The 23,575-nt window shown below is 39.4% G+C and overlaps 1 non-coding gene and 1 pseudogene across 1 annotated transcript; both read left to right on the forward strand.

Moving 5' to 3' along the window:
• Positions 1–23,575, forward strand: part of LOC130933951 (uncharacterized) — an 85,303-nt pseudogene that overhangs the window by 29,403 nt on the left and 32,325 nt on the right.
• Positions 17,832–17,939, forward strand: LOC130938366 (small nucleolar RNA R71). The gene has a single exon (XR_009069534.1). It is a non-coding gene; the product is annotated as a small nucleolar RNA R71 (small nucleolar RNA).

A 23,575-nucleotide genomic window follows, 5' to 3' on the forward strand; every position in this document is an offset into this window, starting at 1 on the left:
GATGGATGTGAGTGGTGAAGAGAAAGATGGGATTTGATAGGTGAAGGGTTTTTGGGGAAGAGGTATTGAGGTGATTGGTGAATGGGGGAAGAAGAGAGAGAGTGATGGTGGGGTCCTGTGGGGTCCACAGATCCTGTGTGTCAAGGAAAAGTCATCCCTGCACCAAATGTTGCTCAAAATAACGTTTTGAGCTATTTCTGGCGTTAAACGCCGGGCTGGTGCCCATTCCTGGCGTTTAACGCCAGGTGTTGCCCTTTACTGGCGTTTAACGCCAGTCTGGTGTCCTTTCTGGCGTTAAACGCCCAGAATGGTGCCAGACTGGGCGTTAAACGCCCAACAGCTAGCATTACTGGCGTTTGAACGCCAGCTTCTTCTTCTCCAGGGTGTGCTGTTTTTCTTCCTGTTTTTCATTCTGTTTTTGCTTTTTTCATTGTTTTGTGACTTCTTATGATCATCAACCTACAAAAAAAAGATAAAATAACAAAAGAAAATAGTTAACCATAAAACATTGGGTTGCCTCCCAACAAGCGCTTCTTTAATGTCATTAGCTTGACAGAGGACTCTCATGGAGCCTCAGAAATGCTCAGAACCGTGTTGGAACCTCCCAACACCAAACTTAGAGTTTGAATGTGGGGGTTCAACACCAAACTTAGAGTTTGGTTGTGGCCTCCCAACACCAAACTTAGAGTTTGACTGTGGGGGCTCTGCTTGGCTCTGTTTGAGAGAAGCTCTTCATGCTTCCTCTCCATGATGATAGAGGGATGTCCTTGGGCCTTAAACACCAAGGATTCTTCATTCACTTGAATGATCAACTCTCCTCTATCAACATCAATCACAGCCTTTGCTGCACCATGATAATGAGCTGAGGATTCAGCTCAAAGCTACTAACTCCAATGGAGGGTATACAGATACTACTCCCATATGAAGCAGTAGTGGGGTTAGCATATGACCCCAGAGTCCTCTTGGACTGTTCATTCCCACTTGCTTCCATATTGAATACAAGTTGAGAATTTATAGTTATGGAATAAATAAAAGTGGAATATATAAAAATATATTAAAATAAAAACAAAATAAATGAAAGAAAGTAGAAATATTTTGAAATTGAAAATTGAATTTTTATGAAAGATTTTCGAAAAAAAAATTAGTTCAAAATTAGTTAGAAAAATAAAATTTTTTTGAATTTTGAATTTTATGATGAAAGAGAAAAACACACAAAAGACACAAGACTTAAAATTTTTAGATCTAATGCTCCTTATTTTTCGAAAATTTTTGGAGGGAAAACACCAAGGAACACCAAACTTAAAAATTTTAAGATCAAGACACAAGAAAAACTCAAGAACACTTTGAAGATTCACAAGAACACCAAGAACACAAGAAAGAACACCAAACTTAAAATTTTTAGAAAATCAACACAAGTTTTCGAAAAATGATTAAATGGAGAAAAATTGTTTTTGAAAAAGGTTCCAAAGCGTAAACCCAATTGGATTAAATATAACACTTGTTCTAAATATTCCAATTAATGCTTTAGAAAGAACAAAAGTGAAACAAGAAAAGACACAAAACAAGAAAGATTCAAGATCTAACAAGAAAAATAAACAAGAACAACTTGAAGATCAATGAAGAACAAAGAGCAAAAACACGAAAATTTTAGAGAAAATTTAAAATATGCAATTAACACCAAACTTAGAACAAGACACTAAACTCACGAAAATTAGCAATTAATTAAAAGAAAAATAATAAATTTTGAAAAGAAATTTTTGAAAAAAAACTATCCTATCAATATTGATTTAATGACTCTATAAAAAAAAATAAAAATAAATTATTCCTAATCTAAGAAATAAAATAAGCCTTCAATTGTCCAAACTCAATAATCCCCGGCAACGGCGCCAAAAACTTGGTGGACGAAATTGTGTTCCTTTTTCCTTGTAATTGGATTTTAGAAATTGGCACGAGTGAACACAACTCCGTTCAACTAACCAGCAAGTGTACTGGGTCGTCCAAGTAATACCTTACGTGAGTAAGGGTCGAATCCACAGAGATTATTGGCTTGAAGCAATCAATGTTTATTTTATTTGTCTTAGTCAGGATATGAAAGAAAATTGTTTGGACTACTTGAACAATAGAGTTACTTGTTTATGATTAAAAGTGAAATTATTAGATTTGATTATAAAAATAAAGGAGGAGAACAGCGTTACTTGTTAGGCAGTAATGAGAAATATGTTGGAGTTTTGGAGATGCTTTGTCCTCTGACTTCACTCTTCCTTGGAATCCTCTTCTCACACGCAGGTTCCTTCCATGGCAAGCTCTATGTAGGGTGTCACCGTTGTCAATGGCTACTTCCCATCCTCGCAGTGAAAGCTAATGCTCACGCACTCTGTCACAGTACGGCCAATCACCGGTTGGTTCCCGCTTCCTACTGGAATAGAATCCCTCTTTTGCGTCTGTCACTAACGCCCAGCAGGTTACAAGTTTGAAGCACGTCACAGTCATTCAATCCCGGAATCCTACTCGGAATACCACAGACAAGGTTTAGACTTTCCGGATTCTCATGAATGCTGCCATCAATCCGGCTTATACCACGAAGATTCTGTTGGGGAATCTAAGAGATATTCATTCAGTCTGATGTAGAACGGAGGTGGTTGTCAGGCACACGTTCATGGATTGAGGAAGGTGATGAGTGTCACGGATCATCACCTTCTCCACAGTTAAGCGCGAATAAACATCTTAGATAAGAACAAGCGTGTTTGAATGGAAAACAGAGGAATTGTATTAAATCATCGAGACGCTGCAGAGCTCCTCACCCCCAACGATGGAGTTTAGAGACTCATGCCGTCACAAAGTATGGAATTCAGATCTGAAAATGTCATGAGGTACAAGATAAGTCTGTAAAAGTTGTTTAAATAGTAAACTAGTAACCTAGGTTTACAGAAAAATGAATAGACTAAGATAATTGGTGCAGAAATCCACTTCTGGGGCCCACTTGGTGTGTGCTGGGGCTGAGACTAAAGCTTTCCACGTGTAGAGGCCTTTCTTGGCGTCAAACTCCAGGTTTTGACGTGTTTTGGGCGTTCAACTCCGGATCATGACGTTTTTCTGGCGTTTAACTCCAGACAGCAGCATGTACTTGGCGTTCAACGCCAAGTTACGTCGTCTATCCTTGCGCAAAGTATGGACTATTATATTTGCTGGAAAGCCCTGGATGTCTACTTTCCAACGCCGTTGAGAGCGCGCCAATTGGACTCCTGTAGCTCCAGAAAATCCATTTCGAGTGCAGGGTGGTCAGGATCCAACAGCATCAGCAGTCCTTTTTCAGCCTAAGTCAGATTTTTGCTCAGCTCCCTCAATTTCAGCCAGAAAATACCTGAAATCACAGAAAAACACACAAACTCATAGTAAAGTCCAGAAATATGATTTTTGCTTAAAAACTAATATTATTTTACTAAAAACTAACTGAAACATGCTAAAATCTACATGAAATTACCCCCAAAAAGCGTACAAAATATCCGCTCATCACAACACCAAACTTAAACTGTTGCTTGTCCTCAAGCAACTAGATGAATAAAATAGGTTCTAACAGAAATTAAGAAGTAATAATATTTTTGAGTTTTAGATGAAGCTCAGATTCTTTATTTAGATGAGCGGGGCTTGTAGCTTTTTGTCTCTGAACAGTTTTGGCATCCCCCTGTATCTTTAAATTTTCAGAATAATTGGCATCCTTAGGAACTCAGAATTCAGATAGTATTATTGACTCTCCTAGTGTAGTATGTTGATTCTTGAACACAGTTATTTTATGAGTCTTGGCTGTGGCCCTAAGCACTTTGTTTTCCAGTATTACCACCGGATACATAAATGCCACAGACACATAACTGGGTGAACCTTTTCAGATTGTGACTCAGCTTTGCTAGAGTCCCCAGTCAGTGGTGTCCAGAGCTCTTAAGCACACTCTTTTGCTTTGGATCACGACTTTAACCACTCAGTCTCAAGCTTGTAACTTGGACCTGCATGCCACAAGCACATGGTTAGGGACAGCTTGTTTTAGCCGCTTAGGCCTGGATTTTATTTCCTTGGGCCCTCCTATCCATTGATGCTCAAAGCCTTGGATCCTTTTCACCCTTGCCTTTTGGTTTTAAGGGCTGGTTGGCTTTTATTCCTTTTGATTGTAATTATTTATTTATTTATTTATTTATTTTTTTTGACTGCTTTTTCTTGCTTCAAGAATCAATTTCATGATTTTTCAGATCATCAATAATATTTTTCGTGTTCCTCATCCTTTCAGGAGCCAATATTCATCAAATTCAAAATACAATTTATGCACTGTTCAAGCATTCATTCAGAGAACAAAAAGTATTGCCACCACATATAATTAATTATAAATTTTATTATTAAGAACTCAAAGAATATAGATTACTTCTTTATTCTAAAATAAAATCTACTACTTTATTCATGCCTGATGATGATGAGAAAAATAAACTATAGCTTAATTGGAAATAAAATCAAAATAGACATACTAATTACTACTAAATATCTCCTAAGGTGAATTTCAAATAAAAAAACGCTATCACTAAATTAAAGCAGGAAAATTGGAACTCAGCAACCTTTTGTTTTGAGGAAGGAAGTGTTCCTCTAATCTCTGGGGTGTTGTTCAAGGATTAATTTTTGGCGCTTCAGCTCCCTTAGATCACGCCCTTGCTCCTCCTGTTCTTTGAGCAGTTTGCAAAGCATGCTACTTTGATTATTCTGTTCTCCTTTATTTGATCCATAGCTTCTTGCAATCTGGAAATAGAGGCTTCAAGATGTTCCCAATATTCGAATTGAGGCAGTTCTGGGAGAGCTTCTTGTGCTCTCTTCCTGGTTGAATCATCTTGTTGCTGTCTGACCATTGATATTCCAGTAATTGGCTTTTCAACTGGGATGTACTCTGTTATTCCCATCTTCACTCCGGCATCTTTGCAGAGCATAGAAATTAAGCTTGGATAGGCCAATCTGGCGTCTTTAGAGTTCCTGTTTGCTACTTTGTATAGCTCACATGAGATCAGCTGATGGACTTCTACCTCTTTTCCCAACATGATGCAGTGAATCATGACAGCTCTTTTGATGGTTACTTCAGAACGGTTGCTGGTGGGCAATATGGAACGCCCTACGAAATCCAGCCAGCCTCTGGCTACTGGTTTTAGATCCTCCCTTTTTAGTTGAACTGGGTCGCCAGTTGTGCTGGTAGTCCACTTGGCTCCAGGGATGCATATATCCTCCAGAATCTTGTCCAACCCTTTATTGACCCTCATCATTCTCCTATTAAAGGAGTCTGGGTCATCTTTCAGTTGAGGAATCTTGAATATCTCCCTGATCCTGTCAGAATTGGTATGAATGATCTTTCCTCTGACTACAGTTTTATGATCAAAGATAGCAGCTCCAACGATTCTTTGCCTTTCTGTCTGCCATAGATTAGCATAGAACTCTTGAACCATGTTTCTTCCCACTTTTGTTTCAGGATTGGCCAGAATTTCCCAATGCCTGTTTCTGATTTGCTCTTGGATCTCCGGATATTCATCTTCTTTCAAATCAAATCTGACTTCCGGGATCACTGACCTGTGACTCATTATTTTGTAATAATGATCTGAATGTTCTTTAGATAAGAACTTCCCTTGATTCCAGAGGGGCTTTGGATTGCTCTTTTCCTTGCCCTTTTGGGTGGTTTGCTTTCCTCTAGGAGCCATGATCAAGAGACACAATAATTTTTGTGATCACGGGTAAAACACACCAAACTTAGAGCTTTGCTTGTCCTCAAGCAAAAGAGAAGAAAGAAGAGGGAATGAAGGAGAGCAAGTGTTGGATGGTGTGTGAGGAGGAAGTCGCCGAACACAAGATATAGGGAGGGGGGTGGGTAAATTTCGAAAAATAAGAAAGAGATAAGATAGAAGATATGATTTTAAAAGATATGATCAGAAAAAGATATAAATTTAAAAAAAAGAAAGAGATATGAAAAATAATTTTAAAAGATAGAATTGAAATTTATAATTTTGAAAAAGATTTTAAAAGATAGTAGATGTGTTGGAAACAAATTTGAAAAGATGATGGATTGAATTGGAAAGCCATTTGGTTTTATGGATTAAAATATATTTAATATTTTCAAAAAATGATTTTAGAAATTAGGATAAAAACATTTGGAATTGAAAGTGATAATTTAAAATATGTTTATGCAAGAAATCATGAATTGAAACATAAAAATTTTGAAAAAATATAAAAAAAACGAAAATGTACCTCCTCCCATCATCCTGGCGTTGAACGCCCATGTGGTGCATGTTTTGGGCGTTCAACGCCCACAAGGTGCTTCTTCTGGGCGTTCAACGCCCATTTGGAGCTTCTTTCTGGCGTTGAACGCCAGGAAGTCCTTCTTTCACTGGGCGTTTTTCTGAACGCCCAGGATGCTAGCAGACTGGCGTTAAACGCCCAGAAGGTGCATCTTTCTGGCGTTTAACGCCCAGAAGATGCTCCTTTCTGGCGTTTAACGCCCAGATGGCTACCCTTACTGGCGTTAAACGCCCAGTGGGAGCTTACTTTGGGCGTTTAACGCCCAAAGTATTTCTTACTGGCTTTTTCACGCCAGTGAGCTTCCAAATTTCCCTGTAACTCTTGTGACTTCAACCATATGTTATTTCACCTTTGAAGATACTTGAACTTAAACCTGTAAAGAAAGAAAATTTACTTAATTAGTAAATAACTTAGGAAATGGCTGGGTTGCCTCCCAGCAAGCGCTTCTTTAATGTCATTAGCTGGACTGTTACTGAGTTTTTAATTAAGTCTCAGTCTTGAGCACTCTTGCTCAAAATTGCCTTCAAGATAATGTTTGACTCTTTGTCCATTAACAATGAATTTTTTATTAGAGTCATTGTCCTGAAGCTCTATGTATCCATATGGTGATACGTTTGTAATGACATATGGACCTCTCCACCGGGATTTTAATTTCCCAGGGAATAATTTGAGCCTTGAATTAAATAACAGAACTTTCTGTCCTGGCTCAAAGACTCTGGATGACAATTTCTTATCATGCCATCTTTTTGCTTTCTCTTTGTAAATTTTTGCATTTTCGAAAGCATTGAGTCTAAATTCCTCTAGCTCATTTAACTGGAGTAATCGTCTTTCTCCAGCTAACTTGGCATCAAGGTTCAGGAATCTGGTTGCCCAGTAGGCCTTGTGTTCCAGTTCCACTGGCAAGTGACATGCCTTTCCATACACAAGCTGGTATGGAGAGGTCCCTATAGGGGTCTTAAATGCTGTTCTGTATGCCCACAGAGCATCATCCAAGCTTCTTGCCCAATCCTTTCTACGGTTAATTACAGTCCGTTCCAGGATTCTTTTGAGTTCTCTATTTGAGACTTCAGCTTGCCCATTAGTTTGTGGATGATATGGAGTAGCCACCCTGTGGTTAACTCCATAACGAACCAGAGCAGCATAAAGCTGTTTATTGCAGAAATGAGTGCCCCCATCACTAATTAGCACTCTAGGGATACCAAATCTGCTGAAGATGTGTTTCTGGAGGAATTTTAACACTGTTTTAGTGTCATTGGTGGGTGTTGCAATAGCCTCCACCCATTTGGATACATAATCCACTGCCACCAGAATATAAGTGTTTGAGTATGATGGTGGGAAAGGTCCCATGAAGTCAATGCCCCATACATCAAACAACTCAATCTCCAAGATTCCTTGTTGAGGCATGGCGTAACTGTGAGGTAGGTTGCCTGATCTTTGGCAACTGTCACAATTAAGCACAAATGCTCGGGAGTCTTTATAGAGAGTAGGCCAGTAGAAGCCGCTTTGGAGGACTCTTGTGGCTGTTCGTTCACTTCCAAAATGTCCTCCATACTGTGATCCATGGCAATGCCAAAGGATCTTCTGTGCTTCTTCTTTAGGCACACATCTACGGATTACCCCGTCTGCACATCTCTTAAAGAGATATGGTTCATCCCAAAGATAGTACTTTGCATCTGTGATTAATTTCTTTGATTGCACCCTGATGTACTCTTTGGGTATGAATCTCACTGCCTTATAGTTTGCAATGTCTGCAAACCATGGCACTTCCTGGACGGCCAGCAGTTGCTCATCCGGAAAGGTTTCAGAGATCTCAGTGAGAGGGAGGGACGCCCCTTCTACTGGTTCTATTCGGGACAGGTGATCTGCTACTTGATTTTCTGTCCCTTTTCTGTCTTTTATTTCTATATCAAACTCTTGCAGAAGCAGCACCCATCTGATGAGTCTGGGTTTTGAATCCTGCTTTGTGAGTAGATATTTAAGAGCAGCATGATCAGTGTACACAATCACCTTTGATCCTACTAAATAGGATCTGAACTTATCAATGGCGTAAACTACTGCAAGTAGTTCTTTTTCTGTGGTTGTGTAATTCTTCTGTGCGTCATTTAAAACACGGCTGGCATAATAGATGACGTGCAGAAGCTTGTCATGTCTTTGTCCCAATACTGCACCAATGGCATGGTCACTGGCATCACACATTAATTCAAATGGTAATGTCCAGTCTGGTGCAGAGATGATTGGTGCTGAGACCAATTTAGCTTTCAGGGTCTCAAATGCCTGCAGACACTCTTTATCAAAGATAAATGGCGTGTCAGCAGCTAGCAGGTTGCTCAGAGGTTTGGCGATTTTTGAAAAATCCTTTATAAACCTCCTATAGAATCCTGCATGCCCCAGAAAACTTTTGATTGCCTTAACATTAGCAGGTGGTGGTAATTTTTCAATTACTTCTACCTTAGCTTGGTCTACCTCTATTCCCTTGTTCGAAATTTTGTGCCCAAGGACAATTCCTTCAGTCACCATAAAGTGACATTTTTCCCAGTTTAAAACCAGGTTAGTCTCTTGGCATCTTTTCAGAACAAGTGCTAAATGGTTAAGGCAGGAGCTGAATGAGTCTCCAAATACTGAAAAGTCATCCATGAAGACTTCCAAAAATTTTTCCACCATGTCAGAGAAAATGGAGAGCATGCACCTCTGAAAGGTTGCAGGTGCATTGCACAGGCCAAATGGCATTCTTCTGTATGCAAATACTCCAGATGGGCATGTGAATGCCGTTTTCTCCTGATCCTGGGGATCTACTGCTATTTGATTATAACCTGAATATCCATCCAGGAAGCAGTAGTATTCATGACCTGCTAGTCTTTCTAGCATCTGGTCTATGAATGGTAAAGGAAAATGATCCTTTCTGGTGGCTGTATTGAGCCTTCTGTAATCAATGCACATACGCCACCCTGTAACTGTTCTTGTAGGAACCAGTTCATTTTTTTCATTATGAACCACTGTCATGCCTCCTTTCTTTGGGACAACTTGGACAGGGCTCACCCAGGGGCTGTCAGAAATAGGATAAATAATCCCAGCCTCTAGTAATTTAGTGACCTCCTTCTGCACTACTTCCTTCATGGCTGGGTTCAGCCTCCTCTGTGGTTGGACCACAGGCTTGGCGTCACCTTCCAATAGGATCTTATGCATGCATCTGGCTGGGCTAATGCCCTTAAGATCACTGATGGACCACCCAAGAGCTGTCTTGTGTGTCCTTAGCACTTGAATTAGTGCTTCCTCTTCCTGTGGCTCTAAGGTAGAGCTTATAATTACAGGAAAGGTATCACCTTCTCCCAGAAATGCATATTTCAGGGATGGTGGCAATGGTTTGAGTTCGGGTTTTGGAGGTTTCTCCTCTTCTTGAGGGATTTTCAGAGGTTCTATTACTTTCTCTGACTCCTCCAAATCAGGCTGAACATCTTTAAAGATGTCCTCTAGCTCTGATTCCAAACTCTCAGCCATATTGACCTCTCTACCAGAGAATCAATAATATCAACACTCATGCAGTCATTTGGGGTGTCTGGATGTTGCATTGCTTTGACAACATTTAACTTGAACTCCTCCTCATTGACTCTCAAGGTTACTTCCCCTTTTTGGACATCAATGAGGGTTCGGCCAGTTGCTAGGAAAGGTCTTCCTAGAATGAGAGTTGCACTCTTGTGCTCCTCCATTTCCAACACCACAAAGTCAGTAGGAAAGGCGAATGGCCCAACCTTGACAATCATGTCTTCAATCACGCCTGATGGATACTTAATGGAGCCATCAGCAAGTTGAAGACATATCCTGGTTGGTTTAATTTCTTCAGTTAAACCAAGCTTTCTGATAGTAGATGCAGGTATTAAGTTGATACTTGCCCCAAGATCACATAAAGCTTGCTTGGTACAATTACCCTCTAATGTGCATGGTATCATAAAGCTCCCAGGATCTTTAAGCTTCTCAGGTAAGCTTTTCAGAATGACTGCACTGCATTCTTCAGTGAGGTAGACTTTTTCAGCTTCCCTCCAATCCTTCTTATGACTTAAGATTTCTTTCATGAACTTAGCATAAGATGGTATTTGCTCAAGTGCTTCTGCAAACGGGATCTTTATTTCAAGAGTCCTGAGATAGTCTGCAAAGCGAGCAAATTGCTTATCCTGTTCCGCTTGGCGGAGTTTTTGCGGATAAGGCATTTTGGCTTTGTATTCCTCAACCTTAGTTGCTGCAGGTTTATTGCCTACAGAAGTGGGTTGGGAAGCCTTTTTAGGAAGGTCAGCACTTGTATGTGACTGATTCCCCACTGGCATTTGAATGCCAGTGGTGGGAGCTGGAGTGGCGTCAAACGCCACTTCCTTGTTTGTTACTGGCGTTTGAACGCCAGAACCATGCTCCCTTTGGGCGTTCAACGCCAGATCCATGCTTGTTTCTGGCGTTGAACGCCAGGAATGAGCATGATCTGGGCGTTCGGCGCCAGCTTTGATCCTCTCTGGGCTCTGCTTGTCCTCAGAGGGATTTTGAGTATCCTCTTGTTCATTTCTTGGTTTCCTGGTGCTTTGAAGTGAGGTATTTAATGTTTTCCCACTTCTTAATTGAACTGCTTGGCATTCTTCTGTTATTTGCTTTGACAGTTGCTTTTCTGTCTGCTTTAATTGCACTTCCATGTTCCTGTTAGCCATTCTTGTTTCCTGTAATATTTCCTTGAATTCGGCTAGTTGCTGAGTTAGAAAATCTAATTGCTGATTGAATTCATTAGCCTGATCCACTGGACTGAGTTCTGCAGTTACTGTTTTAGCCTCTTCTTTTATAGAGGATTCACTGTTTTAGCCTCTTCTTTTATAGATAAAAATAAGAGAATATGCAATGAACTCCAAAAACATCCATGAAGATCAGTATTAATTAGATGAGCGGGGCTTTTATCTTTTTGCTTCTGAATAGTTTTGGCATCTCACTCTATCCCTTGTAATTCAGAATGATTGGCTTCCTTAGGAACTCAGAATCCAGATAGTGTTAATGATTCTCCTAGTAAAGTATGATGATTCTTGAACATAGCTATTTATTGAGTCTTGGCTGTGGCCCAAAGCACTCTGTCTTCCAGTATTACCACCGGATACATACATGCCACAGACACATAATTGGGTGAACCTTTTCAGATTGTGACTCAGCTTTGCTAAAGTCCCCAATTAGAGGTGTCCAGGGTTCTTAAGCACACTCTTATTTGCCTTGGATCACAACTTTATTTCTTTCTTTTTCTCTTTTTTTTTTTTCTTTTTTTTTTTTTTTTTTTTTTTTTTTTTTTCGTTTGCTTTTTCTCTTTTTTTTTCTGCTTTTTCTTGCTTCAAGAATCATTTTTAATGATTTTTCAGATCCTCAGTAACATGTCTCCTTTTTCATCATTCTTTCAAGAGCCAATATTCATGAACCACAAATTCAAAAGACATATGCACTGTTCAAGCATACATTCAGAGAACAAAAGTGTTGCCACCACATCAAAATAATTAAACTATTATAAAATTCAGAATTCATACAATTCTTTCCTTTTCAATTAAGCACGTTTTTATTCAAGAAAGGTGATGGATTCATAGGACATTCATAACTTTAAGGCATAGACACTAAGACACTAATGATCACAAGACACAAACATGGATAACATAAAGCATAAAAAATCAAAAAACAGAAGAATAAAGAACAAGGAAATCAAGGAACGGGTCCACCTTAGTGATGGCGGCTCTTTCTTGCTCTTGAAGATCCTATGGAGTGCTTGAGCTCCTCAATGTCTCTTCCTTGTCTTTGTTGCTCCTCCCTCATGATTCTTTGGTCTTCTCTAATTTCATGGAGGAGAATGGAGTGTTCTTGATGCTCCACCCTTAGTTGTCCCATGTTGGAACTCAATTCTCCTAGGGAGGTGTTTAGTTGCTCCCAATAGTTTTGTGGAGGAAAGTGCATCCCTTGAGGCATCTCAGGGATCTCATGATGAGAGGGGTCTCTTGTGTGCTCCATCCTTTTCTTGGTAATGGGCTTATCCTCATCAATGGTGACGTCTCCCTCTATGTCAACTCCAACTGAATAACAGAGGTGACAAATGAGATGAGGAAAGGCTAACCTTGCCAAGGTGGAGGTCTTGTCCGCCACCTTATAGAGTTCTTGGGCTATAACCTCATGAACCTCTATTTCTTCTCCAATCATGATGCTATGAATCATGATGGCCCGGTCTATGGTAACTTCGGACCGGTTGCTAGTGGGAATGATTGAGCGTTGTATGAACTCTAACCATCCTCTAGCCACGGGCTTGAGGTCATGCCTTCTCAATTGAACCGGCTTTCCTCTTGAATCTTGCTTCCATTGTGCGCCCTCTTCACATATGGTTGTGAGGACTTGGTCCAACCTTTGATCAAAGTTGACCCTTCTAGTGTAAGGGTGCTCATCTTCTTGCATCATAGGCAAGTTGAACGCCACCCTCACACTCTCCGGACTAAAATTCAAGTATTTCCCCCGAACCATAGTGAGATAATTCTTTGGATTCGGGTTCACACTTTGGTCATGGTTCTTGGTGATCCATGCATTGGCATAGAACTCTTGAACCATCAAGATTCCGACTTGTTGAATGGGGTTGGTAAGTACTTCCCAACCTCTTCTTCGGATCTCATGGCGGATCTCCGAATATTCACCCTTTTTGAGTGAAAAGGGGACTTCGGGGATCACCTTCTTCAAGGCCACAACTTCATAGAAGTGGTCTTGATGCACCCTTGAGAGGAATCTATCCATCTCCCATGACTCGGAGGTGGAAGCCTTTGCCTTCCCTTTCCTCTTTCTAGAGGTTTCTCCGGCCTTGGATGCCATAAATGGTTATGGAAAAACGAAAAAGCAACGCTTTTACCACACCAAACTTAAATGTTTGCTCGTCCTCGAGTAAAAAGAAGAAGAGAGTAGAAGAAGAAATGAGGAAGAGGGGGAAAGTGGTGTGTTCGTCCAAGAAGGGAAAGAAGGGATGTTTAGGTTGTGTGAAAATGAAGGGTTGAAGAAGGGTATATATAGGAGAGAGGGGGGGTAATGGTTCGGCCATTATGGGTGGGTTTGGGAGGGAAAGTGGTTTGAATTTGAAGGGTGAGGTTGGTGGGGTTTTATGAAGGATGGATGTGAGTGGTGAAGAGAAAGATGGGATTTAATAGGTGAAGGGTTTTTGGGGAAGAGGTATTGAGGTGATTGGTGAATGGGGGAAGAAGAGAGAGAGTGATGGTGGGGTCCTGTGGGGTCCACAGATCCTGTGGTGTCAAGGAAAAGTCATCCCTGCACCAAATGTTGCTCAAAATCACGTTTTGAGCTATTTCTGGCGTTAAACGCCGGGCTGGTGCCCATTCCTGGCGTTTAACGCCAGGTTGTTGCCCTTTACTGGCGTTTAACGCCAGTCTGGTGTCCCTTTCTGGCGTTAAACGCCCAGAATGGTGCCAGACTGGGCGTTAAACGCCCAACAGCTAGCATTACTGGCGTTTGAACGCCAGCTTCTTCTTCTCCAGGGTGTGCTGTTTTTCTTCCTGTTTTTCATTCTGTTTTTGCTTTTTTCATTGTTTTTGTGACTTCTTATGATCATCAACCTACAAAAAAAAGATAAAATAACAAAAGAAAATAGTTAACCATAAAACATTGGGTTGCCTCCCAACAAGCGCTTCTTTAATGTCATTAGCTTGACAGAGGACTCTCATGGAGCCTCAGAAATGCTCAGAACCGTGTTGGAACCTCCCAACACCAAACTTAGAGTTTGAATGTGGGGGTTCAACACCAAACTTAGAGTTTGGTTGTGGCCTCCCAACACCAAACTTAGAGTTTGACTGTGGGGGCTCTGCTTGGCTCTGTTTTGAGAGAAGCTCTTCATGCTTCCTCTCCATGATGATAGAGGGATGTCCTTGGGCCTTAAACACCAAGGATTCTTCATTCACTTGAATGATCAACTCTCCTCTATCAACATCAATCACAGCCTTTGCTGCACCATGATAATGAGCTGAGGATTCAGCTCAAAGCTACTAACTCCAATGGAGGGTATACAGATACTACTCCCATATGAAGCAGTAGTGGGGTTAGCATATGACCCCAGAGTCCTCTTGGACTGTTCATTCCCACTTGCTTCCATATTGAATACAAGTTGAGAATTTATAGTTATGGAATAAATAAAAGTGGAATATATAAAAATATATTAAAATAAAAACAAAATAAATGAAAGAAAGTAGAAATATTTTGAAATTGAAAATTGAATTTTTATGAAAGATTTTCGAAAAAAAAATTAGTTCAAAATTAGTTAGAAAAATAAAATTTTTTTGAATTTTGAATTTTATGATGAAAGAGAAAAACACACAAAAGACACAAGACTTAAAATTTTTAGATCTAATGCTCCTTATTTTTTGAAAATTTTTGGAGGGAAAACACCAAGGAACACCAAACTTAAAAATTTTAAGATCAAGACACAAGAAAAACTCAAGAACACTTTGAAGATTCACAAGAACACCAAGAACACAAGAAAGAACACCAAACTTAAAATTTTTAGAAAATCAACACAAGTTTTCGAAAAATAAAGAAAAATTAACAAGAAAACACCAAACTTAAAGTTTGGCACAAGATTAAATGGAGAAAAATTGTTTTTGAAAAAGGTTCCAAAGCGTAAACCCAATTGGATTAAATATAACACTTGTTCTAAATATTCCAATTAATGCTTTAGAAAGAACAAAAGTGAAACAAGAAAAGACACAAAACAAGAAAGATTCAAGATCTAACAAGAAAAATAAACAAGAACAACTTGAAGATCAATGAAGAACAAAGAGCAAAAACACGAAAATTTTAGAGAAAATTTAAAATATGCAATTAACACCAAACTTAGAACAAGACACTAAACTCACGAAAATTAGTAATTAATTAAAAGAAAAATAATAAATTTTGAAAAGAAATTTTTGAAAAAAAACTATCCTATCAATATTGATTTAATGACTCTATAAAAAAAATAAAAATAAATTATTCCTAATCTAAGAAATAAAATAAGCCTTCAATTGTCCAAACTCAATAATCCCCGGCAACGGCGCCAAAAACTTGGTGGACGAAATTGTGTTCCTTTTTCCTTGTAATTGGATTTTAGAAATTGGCACGAGTGAACACAACTCCGTTCAACTAACCAGCAAGTGTACTGGGTCGTCCAAGTAATACCTTACGTGAGTAAGGGTCGAATCCACAGAGATTATTGGCTTGAAGCAATAAATGTTTATTTTATTTGTCTTAGTCAGGATATGAAAGAAAATTGTTTGGACTACTTGAACAATAGAGTTACTTGTTTATGATTAAAAGTGAAATTATTAGATTTGATTATAAAAATAAAGGAGGAGAACAGCGTTACTTGTTAGGCAGTAATGAGAAATATGTTGGAGTTTTGGAGATGCTTTGTCCTCTGAACTTCAACTCTTCCTTGGAATCCTCTTCTCACACGCAGGTTCCTTCCATGGCAAGCTCTATGTAGGGTGTCACCGTTGTCAATGGCTACTTCCCATCCTCGCAGTGAAAGCTAATGCTCACGCACTCTGTCACAGTACGGCCAATCACCGTTGGTTCCCGCTTCCTACTGGAATAGAATCCCTCTTTTGCGTCTGTCACTAACGCCCAGCAGGTTACAAGTTTGAAGCACGTCACAGTCATTCAATCCCGGAATCCTACTCGGAATACCACAGACAAGGTTTAGACTTTCCGGATTCTCATGAATGCTGCCATCAATCCGGCTTATACCACGAAGATTCTGTTGGGGAATCTAAGAGATATTCATTCAGTCTGATGTAGAACGGAGGTGGTTGTCAGGCACACGTTCATGGATTGAGGAAGGTGATGAGTGTCACGGATCATCACCTTCTCCACAGTTAAGCGCGAATAAACATCTTAGATAAGAACAAGCGTGTTTGAATGGAAAACAGAGGAATTGTATTAAATCATCGAGACGCTGCAGAGCTCCTCACCCCCAACAATGGAGTTTAGAGACTCATGCCGTCACAAAGTATGGAATTCAGATCTGAAAATGTCATGAGGTACAAGATAAGTCTGTAAAAGTTGTTTAAATAGTAAACTAGTAACCTAGGTTTACAGAAAAATGAATAGACTAAGATAATTGGTGCAGAAATCCACTTCTGGGGCCCACTTGGTGTGTGCTGGGGCTGAGACTAAAGCTTTCCACGTGTAGAGGCCTTTCTTGGCGTCAAACTCCAGGTTTTGACGTGTTTTGGGCGTTCAACTCCGGATCATGACGTTTTTCTGGCGTTTAACTCCAGACAGCAGCATGTACTTGGCGTTCAACGCCAAGTTACGTCGTCTATCCTTGCGCAAAGTATGGACTATTATATATTGCTGGAAAGCCCTGGATGTCTACTTTCCAACGCCGTTGAGAGCGCGCCAATTGGACTCCTGTAGCTCCAGAAAATCCATTTCGAGTGCAGGGAGGTCAGGATCCAACAGCATCAGCAGTCCTTTTTCAGCCTAAGTCAGATTTTTGCTCAGCTCCCTCAATTTCAGCCAGAAAATACCTGAAATCACAGAAAAACACACAAACTCATAGTAAAGTCCAGAAATATGATTTTTGCTTAAAAACTAATATTATTTTACTAAAAACTAACTGAAACATGCTAAAATCTACATGAAATTACCCCCATAAAGCGTACAAAATATCCGCTCATCACACGCCCACTGAGGTTTTCCTCAGTGGCGTCCTCCTCCTCTCTTTCCTCTCCATATTCGGCCATGTCTATGGCTTTGCACTCTCCTTTTGGATTTTCTTCTGTATTACTTGGGAGAGTGCTAGGAGGGAGTTCAGTAACTTTCTTGCTCAGCTGACCCACTTGTCCTTCCAAATTTCTGATGGAGGACCTTGTTTCATTCATGAAACTTTGAGTGGTCTTTATTAGATCAGAGACCATTGTTGCTAAGTCAGAAGTATTCTGCTTAGAACTCTCTGTCTGTTGCTGAGAAGATGATGGAAAAGGCTTGCCATTGCTAAACCTGTTTCTTCCACCATTATTGTTATTGAAACCTTGTTGAGGTCTCTCTTGATTCTTCCATGAGAGATTTGGGTGATTTCTCCATGAAGAATTATAGGTGTTTCCATAGGGTTCTCCTAGGTAATTCACCTCTTCCATGGAAGGGTTCTCCGGATCATAAGCTTCTTCCTCAGATGAAGCATCCTTAGTACTGTTTGGTGCATTTTGCATTCCAGACAGACTTTGAGATATCAAATTGACTTGTTGAGTCAATATCTTGTTCTGAGCCAATATGGCATTCAGAGTGTCAATCTCAAGAACTCCTTTCTTCTGACTAGTCCCATTGTTCACAGGATTCCTTTCAGAAGTGTACATGAATTGGTTATTTGCAACCATCTCAATTAGCTCTTGAGCCTCTGTAGGCGTCTTCTTCAGATGAAGAGATCCTCCAGCAGAGCTATCCAAAGACATCTTGGATAGTTCAGAGAGACCATCATAGAAAATACCTATGATGCTCCATTCAGAAAGCATGTCTGAGGGACATCTTCTGATTAATTGTTTGTATCTTTCCCAAGCTTCATAGAGGGATTCTCCATCCTTCTGTCTGAAGGTTTGGACTTCCACTCTAAGCTTACTCCATCTTTGTGGTGGAAAGAACTTTGCCAAGAAGGCATTGACTAGCTTTTCCCAAGAGTCCAGGCTTTCTTTAGGTTGAGAGTCCAACCATATTCTAGCTCTGTCTCTTACAGCAAAAGGGAATAGCATCAGTCTGTAAACCTCAGGGTTAACCCCATTAGTCTTGACTGTGTCACAGATTTGCAAGAATTCAGCTAAGAACTGATGAGGATCTTCCATTGGAAGTCCATGGAACTTGCAATTCTGTTGCATTAGAGAAACTAATTGAGGCTTAAGCTCAAAGTTGTTTGCTCCAATGGCAGGGATAGAGATGCTTCTCCCATAGAAATCAGGAGTAGGTGCAGTGAAGTCACCCAGCACCTTCCTTGCATTGTTGGCATTGTTGTTGTTTTCGGCTGCCATGTGTTCTTCTTCCTTGAAGAATTCGGTCAGGTCCTCTAAAGAGAGTTGTGCCTTGGCTTCTCTTAGCTTTCTCTTCAAGGTTCTCTCGGGTTCAGGGTCAGCTTCAACAAGAATGCCTTTGTCTCTGCTCCTGCTCATATGGAAGAGAAGAGAAACAGAAAGTGTGGAATCCTCTATGTCACAGTATAGAGATTCCTTGAAATGTCAGAGGAAAAGAGAAATAGAAAGAAGAAGGAGAAGAAGAATTCGAACTTTAATTAGATAAGGTTCGAATTGTGCATTTAGAAGGAGTGGTACTCCATAAATAGAAGGATGTGGGAAGGAGGGAAGAGAATTTTCGAAAATTCATTTAAAAGATTTTGAAAACATTTTGAAAATTTGATTGATAATTTTCGAAAATTAAAAGTGAAAAAGAAATCAAGTGATTTTTGAAAAAGATTTTGAAATTAGAAATTAAAAAGATTTGATTGAAAACTATTTTGAAAAAGATGTGGTTAAAAAGATTTAATTGAAAAGTTATGGTTTTAAAAAGATGTGATTGAGAAGATATGATTTGAAAACAATTTTAAAAGATATGATTTGAAAACAATTAAAAAAAAGATTTGATTTGAAAATAAATGACTTGCCTAACAAGAAAAGATATGATTCAAAACATTAAACCTTTCTCAACAGTAAAGGCAACAATCTTGAAATTTTGAATCAAATTATTAATTGTTAGTAAGTATCTTTGAAAAAGGAAAGAAATTAATTTTGAAAACATTTTATTGAAAAGATATGATTTGAAAAAGATTTGGTTTTGAAAAACTTTGAAAAAAAAATTGATTTGAAAACAAAATCTTCCCCCTAGCACCATCCTGGCGTTAAACGCCCAGAATGGTATACATTCTGGCGTTTAACGCCTAAAATGCTACCTCTTTGGGCGTTAAACGCCCAACCAGGTACCCTGGCTGGCGTTTAAACGCCAGTCTGTCTTCTTCACTGGGCATTTTTGAATGCTCAGCTTTTTCTGTATAATTCCTTTGCAGTATGTTCTGAATCTTCAATTCTTTGTATCATTGACTTGAAAAGACACAAATTAAAAATATTTTTGGATTTTTAATAATCAAAATGCAAAAGGAATCAATTAACAATGCATGCAAGACACCAAACTTAGCAGTTTGTATACTACTGACACTAACAATATGAGAATGCATATGAGACACACAAAATGCTTCAAGTCAATAGAATTCAAAGATTAGAACACAAAAATCATCAAGAATTACTTGAGGATCCTTAAGACACATGAATGAATGCATGCAATTGACACCAAACTTAAGATGAGACACTAGACTTAAGCAGGAAACATCAAATATTTTTGGTTTTTATGATTTTGTAAAATTTTTTTTTTGTGTTTTTCGAAAATTAAGTGGGAAAAGGTATCAAAATTCTTGATGAGAATTCCAGGAATCAGTGCAATGCTAGTCTAAGACTCCGGTCCAGGAATTAGACATGGCTTCACAGCCAGCCAAGCCTTCAAGGAAAGCTTCGGTCCAAAACACTAGACATGACCAAAGGTCAGCCAAATCTTAGCAGATCACTGCTCCAAGAGCAAAATTGATGAGAATCAACAAGCTCTTGTGGTGATAAGTTGAAACCTCGGTCCAATCAGATTAGACATGGCTTCTCAGCCAGCCAGATTTCAATAAATCATCATGAAACTCTAGAATTCATCTTCAAGAATTTCGAAAAAAATAAATACCTAATCTAAGCAACAAGATGAACCGTCAGTTGTCCAAACTAGAACAATCCCCGGCAACGGCGCCAAAAACTTGGTGCGCGAAATTGTGAACAATACTTTTCACAACTCTCATAATCCCCGGTAATGGCTCCAAAAACGTGGTAGCTCAATACCATGGCATTACACAACTTCGCACAACTAACCAGCAAGTGCACTGGGTCGTCCAAGTAATACCTTACGTGAGTAAGGGTCGATCCCACGGAGATTGTTAGCATTGAAGCAAGCTATGGTCATCTTGTAAATCTTAGTCAGGCAAACTCAAATGTATATGATGATGAACGAAAATAACATAGAAGATAAAGATAGTGATACTTATGTATATCATTGGTGTAAGAGCTTCAGACAAGTGTATGAAGATGCCTTCCCTTCCGTCTCTCTGCTTTCCTACTGCCTTCATCCAATCCTTTCTTACTCCTTTCCATGGCAAGCTCGTGTAGGGTTTTACTTTTGTCAGCAGCTACCTCCCATCCGCGCAGTGAAAGCTAATGCACGCACTCTGTCACAGTGCTGCCAATCACCGGTTTGGTTCCCTCCCCTACCGGAATAGAATCACTCTTTTGCGTCTGTCACTAACGCCCAGTAGGTTACAGGTTTGAAGCACGTCACAGTCATTCAATCATTGAATCCTACTCAGAATACCACAGACAAGGTTAGACCTTCCGGATTCTCTTGAATGCTGCCATCAGGTCCTGCCTATACCACGAAGACTCTGATCTCACGGAATGGCCATCTGTTTCAAGTAAACCATATTCAAGTGTAAAATTGAAGATGAAAGTCAAGGGTTTTACCCACTTGAAGTTTGTGTTGGGTGGTAATGGCCTTGGGATAGGTGTTTCCGGTGGTTCTACAAGCTTTACTCCCTTGTGGTATTCTATGAATTTCTCCACTTTGCAAACTTCTTCTGTTTCAACCATGTCTTGATCAAAGTCTTCGATATCTTCCTTATCACTCTAGTCATAATCGGGAGGTTGGGAAAAGTCAACCTCTGCATCATCTTCGTATTCACTTGGGGAAGATTCTTTTGTCTCAAAGAATTCACTTGCGGATGCAGGTTCATCACTAAGAGAACTCGACTTGTGATTATCATCATCAAGGAAACTTGTGTCTTGGGTTGTTCCGTCCAGTTCTTCATAAGATATCTGCATTGGAGGCTGTGCACTATCTCCCTTAGCATCAATTGTAACGTCTTCGACGGAATTCTCCACAACTCTGGATTCCTGTGGAGGTTTGGCATCTCCTAAATCTTCAACAAACTCTTCTTCTTCTATAATGACAGCTTCCTCTACTTGTTCTAGTACGAAGTTATGCTCTATACTGTCCACTAGAGTATCAAGTATTTCCTTCATGCTATGTTCTTCATTAGATTCTCCATATGAAGCAATAGGGGTTTGTTGAGTGTCTGAACATCTGGAAGATAATTGATTTATTACTTGCTCCAGTTGATGAAAGGTTGTATGAAATTGGTCTACTGATTCTTCGAAGCGAACCTGTGATTCTTGGCTTGATGGATATGGACATGGTGTATAGGGGAGTGGTGTTTCTTGGGAGTAATTGGATTGGCTTTGGGGTGGATAAGGATCGTACGGTGGCGAATGGTGAAAAGAAGCTTGTGAGTGTGGTGGTTCGAAGCTATGTTGAGAGGATGATCTCTGAGAATAGGGTGCGGCTTGTTGGTAACTACAAGGGGGTCCACCATATCTATCATCTTGGTATGCATTGTAGAATGGTCATTGTCCATGAAATCTTGGAAGGTGTTGTTGCCTAAAGGGTTGATCATATCCTCTTGGCTCCATCCATCTTTGATTGCTTAGACCTTGATGCATATTCCTGTTATAGCTTCCATTCCTTTCAACAAAATTAGAACCAAAATCAAAGCGAGAGGGGTGAGAATTCATGGTAGTTATCAGAAATAAGAAGGGAAAACAAAAACAAATAAACAAGTAAAAGAAAAATATTTACAATAACTAATAATAAGGCACACGTTTGCAATTCCCCGGCAACGGCACCATTTTGAAGAATTGAAGATTGATAGTTTAGAAGTTATAATAAATTCTCGTTGCAAGTATAGTTTCTAAACCAAGAAATCAACCTTTCTTACAAATGTTTGGTTGTCACAAGTAACAAACCCAACAAAATTTATAAACCGAAGTATTCAAACCTCGGGTCGTCTTCTCAAGGAATTGCAGGGAGGTGTTCTTATTATTGGTTATGGAAAACAGTGTTTTAGGTTTTGAAAAGGTTTTGAACAAGAGAGATGGATTGTAGAAATTAATAAATTAATAACGAAGAAATCTCTTGGCAAAGTATGAAAACCGGAAGTCCTATCCTAGTTATCCTTATCAATGGTGATGAGAATTATAATTCTGCTACCACTAAATCAACCTCTAACTATGAAGGTCAGTTAAGTGGACCAATTAAATTAATGCCTAAAGTCCTAGTCAACTCCTTAAGGAAAGACTAAAGTTATAGGAATCTAAATTAATCAGCAAGAATAACGATTATCAATCACGATGAGTTTGATAACTCAAGAGTTACCAATTAATCAACAAAAGCCAAGAAAAGGGAAAAATCTAAATTATTTATATAAATAGGAGAAAGCAATCATGAGTCTGAAATACCTCAATTTATATCAAATAAAGAAAATCCTAACATGAATGGTTTATAGGCCAAATAGGCAACATAAGTAATACAAGCATTAAAGTATCTGAAGTAAAAGAGAAATATAAAGTAAAAGGAATATTGAACCTGATATGAAGATGAGATAAATCCTAATCCTAAATCCTAAGAGAGAGGGGAGAACCTCTCTCTCTAAAAACTACATCTAAACTATGAAAAGTGAATAACTGGGGATCTCCATCTATCATGAATGGATGGATTCCTCCATTTATAATCCTTCAACCTGTGTTCTCTGGGCTTGGATCTGGGCCAAAAGGGGCCTAGAAATCGCTGAGACGGACTTCTGCAAATTCTGCAGATCGCGCACGTCACGCGTCTGCGTGGGTCACGCGGTCGCGTCATCTGAAGTTTAGCTCTTCCACGCGGTGGCATCAGTCATGCATCCACGTCAGTTGTGTTTTGCACGCCACGCATTCACGTCATCCATGCGCTCGCGTCGATGCTAATTTATGCAAAGCACGCGTTCACGTCGTCTATGCGGACGGGTCGTTGCCAGTTTCTCCAAAACTCCAATTTTGTGCTTTCCTTCCATTTTTGTATATTTTCTTTCCATCCTTTAAGTCATTCTTACCTTAGAAGCTCTGCAGCTACTCAACACACAAATCATGGCTTTGAATGGTAATAAAGGATAATTAAATTTGATTATTTTAAAGCATAAGAAACATGTTTTCTCATATGTCATATCCTAAGGAAGGAATTGTAAAACCATGCAAATTCATATGATAAGTAGGTGAAGAGTTTATAAAATCATTCAATTTAAGCACAAGATTTATCATAA

The sequence above is a fragment of the Arachis stenosperma genome, chromosome 6 (assembly GCF_014773155.1).
Source record: "Arachis stenosperma cultivar V10309 chromosome 6, arast.V10309.gnm1.PFL2, whole genome shotgun sequence".
In the NCBI taxonomy this organism is placed as follows: domain Eukaryota; kingdom Viridiplantae; phylum Streptophyta; class Magnoliopsida; order Fabales; family Fabaceae; genus Arachis; species Arachis stenosperma.